Here is a 9,700-nt window from a genome sequence, read left to right on the forward strand (position 1 = left end):
CGGGGCCCACTGTACCAGGAGGAACCCGGGGCCCACTGTACCAGTAGGAACCCGGGGCCCACTGTACCAGGAGGAACCCGGGGCCCACTGCACCAGGAGGAACACAGGGCCCACTGCACCAGGAGGAACCCAGGGCCAACTGCACCAGGAGGAACCCGGGGCCAACTGTACCAGGAGGAACACAGGGCCCACTGCACCAGGAGGAACACAGGGCCCACTGAACCAGGAGGAGCCCGGGGCCCACTGCACCAGGAGGAACCCGGGGCCCACTGCACCAGGAGGAACCCGGGGCCCACTGCACCAGGAGGAAAACAGGGCCCACTGCACCAGGAGGTACCCAGGGCCCACTGCACCAGGAGGAACCCAGGGCCCACTGCACTAGCGTACAGGTCTGATAATCGCTCTGAGGATTTCATTCTGGTACCTAACAGCAGTCAGGGTACTGTTGGCTATGACATGGAGGTGTGTGTGACCCTCCAAGGATATGCCTCCCCAGACCATCACTGACCCACTGCCAAACCGGTCATGCAGGATGATGTTACAGGCAGCATAACGTTCACCACGGCGTCTCCAGACTCTTTCACGCCTGTCACATGTGCTCAGTGTGAACCTGCTCTCATCTGTGAAAAGAACGAGGCGCCAATGGCGGACCTGCCAATTCTGCTGTTCTCTGGTGAATGCCAATGGAGCTGCACGGTGCTGGGCTGTGAGCACATGTCCCACTAGAGGACGTCGGGCCCTCATGCCACCCTCATGGAGTCTGTTTCTGACAGTTTGGTCAGAAACATGCATACCAGTAGCCTGCTGGAGGTCATTTTGTAGGGCTCTGGCAGTGCTCCTCCTGTTCCTCCTCACACAAAGGAGCAGATAGCGTTCCTGCTGGGTCCTTCTATGGCCCTGTCCAGCCCTCCTGGTGTAACGGCCGGTCTCCTGGTATCTCCTCTTGAGACTGTGCTGGGAGACACAGCAAACCTTCTTGCCACTACATGTATGGATGTGCCATCCTGGAGGAGCTGGACTACCTGTGCAACCTGATTGGGCTGCAGGTACCAACTCATGCTACAAGTAGTGACAAGGACACTAGCAGAACACACAACTAGAGAAGAATCAGTCAGAGAGGATGAGGAGAGAGCAATTGTCTGTGGCCACCACATGCAATGGTCCAAACATTTGACTTGTGCACCCAGGTAAGTGTTGAAATAATCAAACTTGGGCAGATAAGTCTGTAAAGATCCCCAAAATATTTCAAAGATACAGCAACTTGACCTAAGGTTTCATCCATGATGTTGAAGGAGAGACCACCAGCACCCGGCGTGTTGCTATTTGACATTAGCTAAGTTAAGTTGGCAAGTAGCTAACTTGCTAGCTAACATTGCCCTGAGGAATCAATGCCTTGGCTTGCAGTGTCGATGTTACAATGATCTATTTTGTCAGGAGACTTGACCAGCCTGTATTAGTTTGATAGATTAGTAATATGACAGCTGGCTAACGCTAGCTAACGTTAGCTATGTGTTTGTTTGCCAGATGACATTGTGACTTTGCCCTGACTGCTATAATGCTGCTACCCTCAACTTTGACTGAAACCAAAATGAAAATGTTACACAGTAAACCAGACCTTATTCAGCTGACAAACACATATATCATCTGGCAAACAAACATACAGTCAAGCTAACATCAGCCAGCTAGCGTTAGCATTAGCCAGCTGTAAAAAATAGCAACACGGCAGGTGTCGGTGGTCTCTCCATGCATCATGGATGAAACCTTCAATCCATTTGCTGTATCCCTTTGTTTGGATTATTTTGGGGATCTTTACAGACGTATCTGCCCATGTCTGATTGTTTCAACACAAAGGTGCACAAGTCGAACGAATGGACCACTTTGCCAAGGCTAGCTGTCTGACTACCTTCACCCTGTGCATGGCGGAAATTATACCGCTGTGGGTACTCGCTCATGTGATTGGCTGAAAAGGAAGGAGACATCTGATTGGCTACAGATGTTTCCCTGTTGAAAAAAATGCATTTGTAGATCGGTGCAGGTCAGGGGAGTCTCAAAAAACCCCACACACAAATCAGTGAAGTTCACACATGACAACAGTTTGTAAATGCAGGTTCAACAGTTTATGTATAAATGTAACATCCAAATGTGATTTTGATTAAACTTGCAAATACGTTTAAATACATATATTTGTGGATTTCTATTACATTTATTTAAAACAAGTATTTGTGTGTGCATCAGAAATATATTTGTGAACCTTATTTTTTGATTTGGATTCTTTTTACATTTATATACAACGATAACTATTTTTGTGTGCAGGGAAAAGAAATGTTGTGGAGAGTCAATAATATATATAAATCACAAAAATACATTTGTGAATCCTTCTTTGTGCATTTGGTAATATTGAGACTGATCTGATCCCATAGAGGCAAACATCTGTCCTCTTGCACCCACGAAACTGTGTACAGGATCAGAGGGTTAATTCCTGTATTTGGCTTGTATTGCATTCTCACTTCTAGCAATCAGCACCACAGTTTGCTAGTAAAAGGACCAAGACCTGCATGCCCACAAGGGTTCAGTGTGGTTATTTGGTACACGCTTGAGTTCAAATGGCATTGTTCTCACCCGACCGAACAAACTAACGTTAAAGAGCCTGAATACACCGCCTGGTGTGACTAAATATATTAATGTAATTTGAAAGGAAGCAGCAGTGTGGACAGAGTACATTTGTCTACAAAGACTGAATGCAAAAATATGCAAAAGATAAGCACAGACAAAGGCACAGAACCACAACACAAATGTGAACCATAATGCAAGTGTCATAAAAATGCTTGGTCTAAATGGTTTCTAGTTAGGGATTAGACTGGGGCCTTACTTTTTCACTATAGGCCTACAGAGTCCAGTACTTAAGTGTCTTAGTGTATTCTGTCGTGTGGAAACGTTCTCAATATCACATTATTCTTTCATAGCTCACCTTAGCGGTGCTCCCTGTAACTCACCCCAAAGTTCTCAGATCACCTAACCAGATAAGAAACACTTTGTCAGCAGCTCACCAAATCTGTCTCTGCTTGCTCTAGGGCAGTCTGTGGGTGGACATGCAGTGGCTGTCACATGTCTGTTCATTCAAATCAACTCTGGACGGAACAAAAGAGGCAGGAAATAGACTTTTCATTCACACCTAGAATATACGTCAATCAATACATGCAGGCTTACATTTCGCTCGTCTGTACAATTATAGACACTTTAGCCTTGTTGTTGTTGTTAAAAGACTACTTCAGCATCCTATTCAAGTGTTTTATCCAAGCAAAATGTACACAATTGATTACTAAAATATCAGTTTGTAAAGTGCAGAACACTGGATGGACTAAAAACAAAAATTCTATTAAGCTCTGACATACTACATTTAAGCTGGAGTAGGCAGGTTGGAGCACATATGAATAAATAAAGTTTTTTTTATAAAACGGTCACTATATCCTGACAGCAGTGCATGAGACAGGTAACCTGGAAAAAAATGATGTGCCTGTGTCCTCCTGTGCTCCTAACGGCATCTGCAAGTTCCCATGATTATCCACTACAACCTCATTTACAAAATATAACTTGCACAAAGGCCTACAGGTAGGCGGTGGACTGTACTTTTTTTTTTTCTAAAGTCAGAAAACACAAAGATGCTCTGAACTCAGAGATATCTCCGTTCCAGTGGAAAAGCAACGCACAGTGTAGCCTACTGTAGCCCTGAAAGACAATTCGGATCAAGTTGCAAACTCTGTTAGGTGCTATATATAGCTCACCAGGATATTGTAGATACACAAACAGCATGACGGCACGCACACACACGCAAGAAAGGCTGTGTAGCAGAAGAGAAAAGCTGTAGTATCTCTCTCTGTGTGAAAAGGTTCAAGTGCAGCATTATCACAGCATATTCAACAGGCAGGAACAGAACTGAGCAGGGTTATGGGTTGTCATAAGGTTACTGGACTGAGACCACACACACACACACAGAGGGGGAGAGAGAGAGAGGAAGAAAGAAAGAGGAGAAAAGGGTGTGTGAGAAAGAAAGAACACTTCTGGACACTATGACAGCATTTAGCTGTATAATTATATTAACTAAAATTATAATATTAATAAGGAGTATTACAACATATACATTTTGACAATTAACCAATAAAATGTGTTAGTTGTCAGGTATAAACTTGTCTGTGTGGAACTGAATCACAGCGGGGCAGGAAATGCCTATCAAAATCAAATATGTTTAAAGTACATGGATATAATGTTACTCCATTAAAGCTAACGTTGACCACGGCAACAGTCTAGAGACAGATAGTGAGGGCATACTGTAGCAGCGGCAGTATTACCAGCATGAGTGTGTGTGTGTGTGTGTGTGTGTGTGGAGGTGACAGGTAACGTTAGTCTGTCTCCTCACTGAACCCGGGTTAGTTTAGCTGCTTAGCACAGAAACCATTCTAATGCTGCTCTGAGCTGCTGCGTCTGTCACATTAGCTTCCCGTCCAGCTAATATTCAGACATGGTGGATTGACACGGTCATAAACCTAAAGTTGAGCAAGCAGAGCATTGTGGTGAGGAGACTGTGAGGACACATGTCCCCGGTGTCCCTGGTGTGAACCCCGGCGCTCAGCGCTGATGAGGGGAGACTTGCTGCGCCAGCTCCAGCTCCAGCTCCGCGGGCTAACTATTAGCATGCTAATCATGTCCTCGCTAGGCTACTCGCTGTAAACTGACGTCGCCGTAGCTCACATACATCTGCACCGAACCCGTGCTAGCTAACGGGAGGTGAACTTTGTTATAGGCTCGCTAGAGACCCGGAGACTTCATACAAGGAAGAGAAAGTTACCCGAGTCCCCCCGTGAGGAGGACAGCTCAGAGACAGACGAGCAGCTAGCATGCCGCTGCGGGGACAGTGTGTTGTTCTCTACCTGCTGGCTGAGATCACAAGAGGCCGATGTCAGGACTGACGGCCGGTACACATTCCCCGGAGTGGCCGCCGCCGCTGCCGCCACTGCTTGCTCCCGTCCTCCGGACCACTGCGGAAGATGGTCCCGATCCCGATGTGTGATCAGACAGGAGCTGGTGCCGTTTGACGGGAGGTTGAGATGGTGATCAATAACACGGCGTGTCTAGGTGGAAGTTTCGCTTGAAATCAGGGGACGCGTCACCTTGCAGCGGTTCATGACTCCCACTAGTGAAGATGTAGAAGGGCAGGACGTTAGTCCAGATCACTCCCAGTCCCAGTCCCAGATCCAGCCGATCACAACAAGCAGTGTGGCCACACGGGCATCCGTATGTCACTGGGCTGATCTGTCCTACTGGACTTCTGTTCTGGCTGACAGTCTGATTTTTATCAGGATTATATGAATGACAATGTCAGTCACTTCAAAATTATTATATTCATATTTATAGCCTAATATTTTCAGATGATGGTGATGTCAACACCCTGATATTAAATTGTATGATTTAAAATACCTTTCCTTAAACTTGAGAGAATCAATCAATAAAATGAAATATGTATTTTATATCCATCTAATTAGCCCTATCTGATCCACCCTGTCCACCTCAGACCACATCTCTAATGGACACCATCCTGCAGTGGATTTCAAATTAAAAGCAGGAGTAAATCAGAAACACTATAAACTGAGTTCAGACGCTTCGGGTTTGGGGAATCCATTATAAAGTTACTCAGAGTGAAGATCCAGTTGTTGCACTGTTAAATCTGCACCTTTTTTCAGTTGAATACTCCCTCTGGTGGTATGGGTAGCACAAGTAGGCTTGGCTACATACCCTCAAGTGAACTTGGGATAAATATACTGACTGTTTTGAAATTGGGATGGAAGTAATCTTTCATTAAATTTGTTACCTAGGAAAAGGTGACAGAGCTCATGTGTTTTACTACAGCAATTTATACAGTTAAGAACACTTACAGTAGGCTATATCTAGGAGAAGCATAAGACATCTGCACCTTTCCAGTGCTGGCTACCACTTAGCCCTACCCTACCAAAGCAGTTGCCATAATCAAGGGAACATGAAACATTGTTCAGGCGGAGAGCACATCTCATGTGCTTTTCTTGTCCAGATGTTGCAAGGGTTTGCACCTGCAACAGTTGGATCTCTAACCTCTGGGATGTAGCCTAGGTTTCTAAACCACCCACAATGCATAGGGATTTTTTTTCTTTCTTTTTTTTTGCTGAAAGGATGAATATATGGTAAATGGACTTGCATTTATATGGCGCCTTTCTAGTCTTCTGACCATTCTAACCGTTTTACACAACATGTCAGCATTCACCCACTCACACACACACATTCATACACTGATGGCAGAGCAAGGTGCCAACCTGCCCATCAGGATCTAAACTAAATACTCATTCACACACCGATGGTTCAGCCTTCAGGAGCAATTTGGGGTTAAGTATCTTGCTCAAGGACACTTCGACATGTGGCCCGGAGGAGCCAGGGATCTAACCGCTGACCCTCCGATGGGTGGACGACCCGCTCTACCCCAATATCAATACTTCAACTCTGATTCTTTTATGAGGCAACCAGTTGAATATTAGGGACGGACACTACGTAACAAGTCGTAAATCATTGAAGAGAGAGCTGCGGTGATTTCTACCAAGAGGGAGAGGAGTAAAACACACATCTGCAGTGGTCAGAATGGAGCGGTGAAAATAATCACAAACCACAGAGGTGACTTGCTGAGACTCCCTGACCCGCAGACCCAGTGCGAGAGCAGGCAAAGACCGACCACTGTCTTCATGACCTTCTCCTCCCAGACAAGGCAGAAAGGACTGGCATTAATCAGCCGAGGAAGCGCCATCACACCTGTTGGCGTCAGACATTTTTAATCACAGAGTAATTAAATAGCTTGAGATTTTAATTATGCCATTGGGTAGAGATGTGCACTCTACATTAATATGTCATTATATGCCAAATCGGAATGGAAATAAGCTTTTTTTTTGTTTGAATAACTAAATTAAAGGATAAGGAAATGTCTCTTTAAGTTGTGTGTACTATTGTGTAGACACTAATTGCCAAAAAAGAGTATTTTTTAATCAAAAGAAAGAATACTCTGCTGCACATTGTTTTGATTCAATAATGTTTTGCTCTTGGCATCACTCCTGCCAAACAGACCAGCCCGGGGATATTTAAGAGCAAATAAAACAGCCCGCAGACAGAGTGTGCTGCATTTTTGTATTTTATGATGTAAATGCAAAAAGATGCTGTGAATCCTATCCCCCCCACCCTTGAGATATGTTTTATCTGAGTCCATTATTCTCTGCTGGTACATGGCAAGCAGAGGAATGAGCTCAATTAGGTGAGGAAATGAGAGGAGAGGAGGAATTTGGCCCCCTGTATTTGGAGAGAAAGAGAATGAAACGTTGGAGGAAGGTCAAGAGAACATAAGAAAAGGAGCAGTGGGGAATGAGAGAACGAGGGAGAGGGAGAGTGAGACAGAGAGGATGAGAAAGTGAAACTATGTTGTCATGGAAACTGGCATGGATCTGAAGAGCAAAACAAGAATGTAAATTGGTTTACCCTTAGGGAATGTGATGGCGCTACAGGGAAAAAATAAGCAGGGAGATGTATTTAAGAGAGGACCTTCCATAACATTATATGCAAATAAAGAGATCTGAAACAAAAATAATGTATATTAGTAATGATGATGACTATGGACCTTTGAATGTAGAGGCTTATATCGACTCCATAGATGGAGACAGAGGTATTTGGGAGGATCGACCCTCATCTCTTCAGGCTGAGCAGTTTCTTACAAATGACTAATTAAAAGATGTATCAGTCTGGGAGGTGCAGAGGTCAGTGTGAGCGTGTGAATTACTAATATGGGTAAACAACTTGTGGCTGCTGCATACAAGGAACATCATTTTCAGGCTGACATGTAGTGATGGAGATGCATGCCTCACGCTTTTCATTCAAGAATATTACAGGTGTCAGGATTCAAGCCTAAATGTGTGGTTTTTCGTCTTTAGAAAGCCACCTGTCAGGAGCTGCAAGGAGCGTGGAGACCCAAAAGTTTCTGTACCTCATCATTATTTCCCCCTCTCACCTGTGTGCTTTTTCACACCGGCCAAAGCCTTCGCCGGCACTTTGCTCGTAAAACATTCCTCTCTCAGCCGACTGCCGGAATCCCATCATTAGATTTGATTTTAGTTGGCTAGAGATGATAGGAATGTTGCCAAGAAACTAATGGTTTCCGTGGTGACAAACGCTACCCATGCCATTGTGTGTAGCAATGTAGGAAGTCAAGTCCCTCACCTACAATCTCTTCCACCGCTTTCAGAGTGGAAACAGAGAACATCTGAGAACAGCCTGTACTCAACAGACAATAGCCTGTGCTCTAACGTGTGTGTGTGTGTGTGTTCTTGTACAAAAGTGTTGTACGTCTTCAGATTGTTTTCTCACATTAGATTCACATAAATTAAACTATTCTTCATGCAATACAAATATTTGTGCACAAGGTACATGTTGAAATTGTATAATGTATTTTCATGCTGGATTTTACCCATAATATGTGCAGAAAAGGGCTGTGTCCCAATTTATGCATATAATACATGCAACACAGTCCCACGGCAACTGTGAAATAGTCACAAAATTGAATCTATTTGATTTGTATATATGGACACGAATTTCCCTTTTTTTCCGTGATGCTCAGTACCACTTTCAGCAACTTATTTTTGCTGCTTTTTTGGCGTTGTCCTACAAATGTCCAGCAACACGTGACGCACGTGTCAATTTCCACCCCAGTCTTTTCAAAATAAAACTACTTAGTTAGGTTTAGGAAAAGAACAACTTGGTTAGGCTTAGGCAACAAACTACTTAGGTTTAGGAAAATATCGACTTGGTTAGGATTAGGCAACAAATTACTTTGTTAGGTTTAGGAAAAGATTGACGTGGTTAGGCTTGGGCAACAAAACTACCTGGGTTTAGGACAATATCGACGTGGTTAGGTTTGGGCAACAAACTACTTAGTTAGGTTTAGGAAAATACTTGGTTAGGTTTAGGCAACAAAACTACTTAGTTAGGTTTAGGGAAAAAAATTGACTTGGTTTGGGTTAGGCAACAAAACTACTTAGGCTTAGCAAAAGGTTGACTTGGTTAGGATTAGGCAACAAAATGACTTTGTTAGGTTTAGGAAAACAATTGACTTGGTTAGGCTTAGGCAACAAAACTACTTAGTTAGGTTTAGGAAAAGATTGACTTGGTTAGACTTAGGCAACAAAACAACTTAGTAAGGTTTAGGAAAAGATTGACTTGGTTAGGATTAGGCAAATATAACTACTTAGGCTTAGGAAAAGGTTGACTTGGTTATGGTTAGGCAACAAACTACTTAGGCTTTGGAAAAGATCAATGGTTAGACTTAGGCAACAAAATTACTTAGTTAAGCTTAGGAAAAGATCAACTTGGTTAGGCTTAGGCTACAAAACTACTTAGTTAGGTTTAGGAAAGGATCGACTTGGTTAGGCTTAGGCAACAAACTACTTAGTTAGGTTTAAGAAAAGATATACTTGGTTAGGTTTAGGCAACAAAACTACTTAGTTAGGTTTAGGAAAAAAATGCACTTGGTTTGGCTACTTAGGTTTAGGAAAAGATCGACTTGGTTAGGCTTACAGTAGGCAACAAAACTACTTAGTTAGGTGTAGGAAAAGATTGACTTGGCTAGGCTTAGGCAACAAAACTACTT

General features: G+C 43.7%; 1 protein-coding gene across 4 annotated transcripts in view; it reads right to left on the reverse strand.

The window, feature by feature from the left end:
• bcl9l (bcl9 like) overlaps positions 1 to 5,306 on the reverse strand; it is a 44,347-nt gene extending 39,041 nt beyond the window's left edge. For all 4 annotated transcript variants that reach the window (XM_074640454.1, XM_074640458.1, XM_074640455.1 and 1 more), the window contains exon 1: positions 4,926 to 5,306. The gene's annotated coding sequence lies outside the window, so the exon portion shown is untranslated. The remainder of the gene's footprint in view (positions 1 to 4,925) is intronic.
• Positions 5,307 to 9,700: the final 4,394 nt, after the last annotated feature.

The sequence above is a fragment of the Sebastes fasciatus genome, chromosome 7 (assembly GCF_043250625.1).
Source record: "Sebastes fasciatus isolate fSebFas1 chromosome 7, fSebFas1.pri, whole genome shotgun sequence".
NCBI classification, from domain to species: Eukaryota; Metazoa; Chordata; class Actinopteri; order Perciformes; family Sebastidae; genus Sebastes; species Sebastes fasciatus.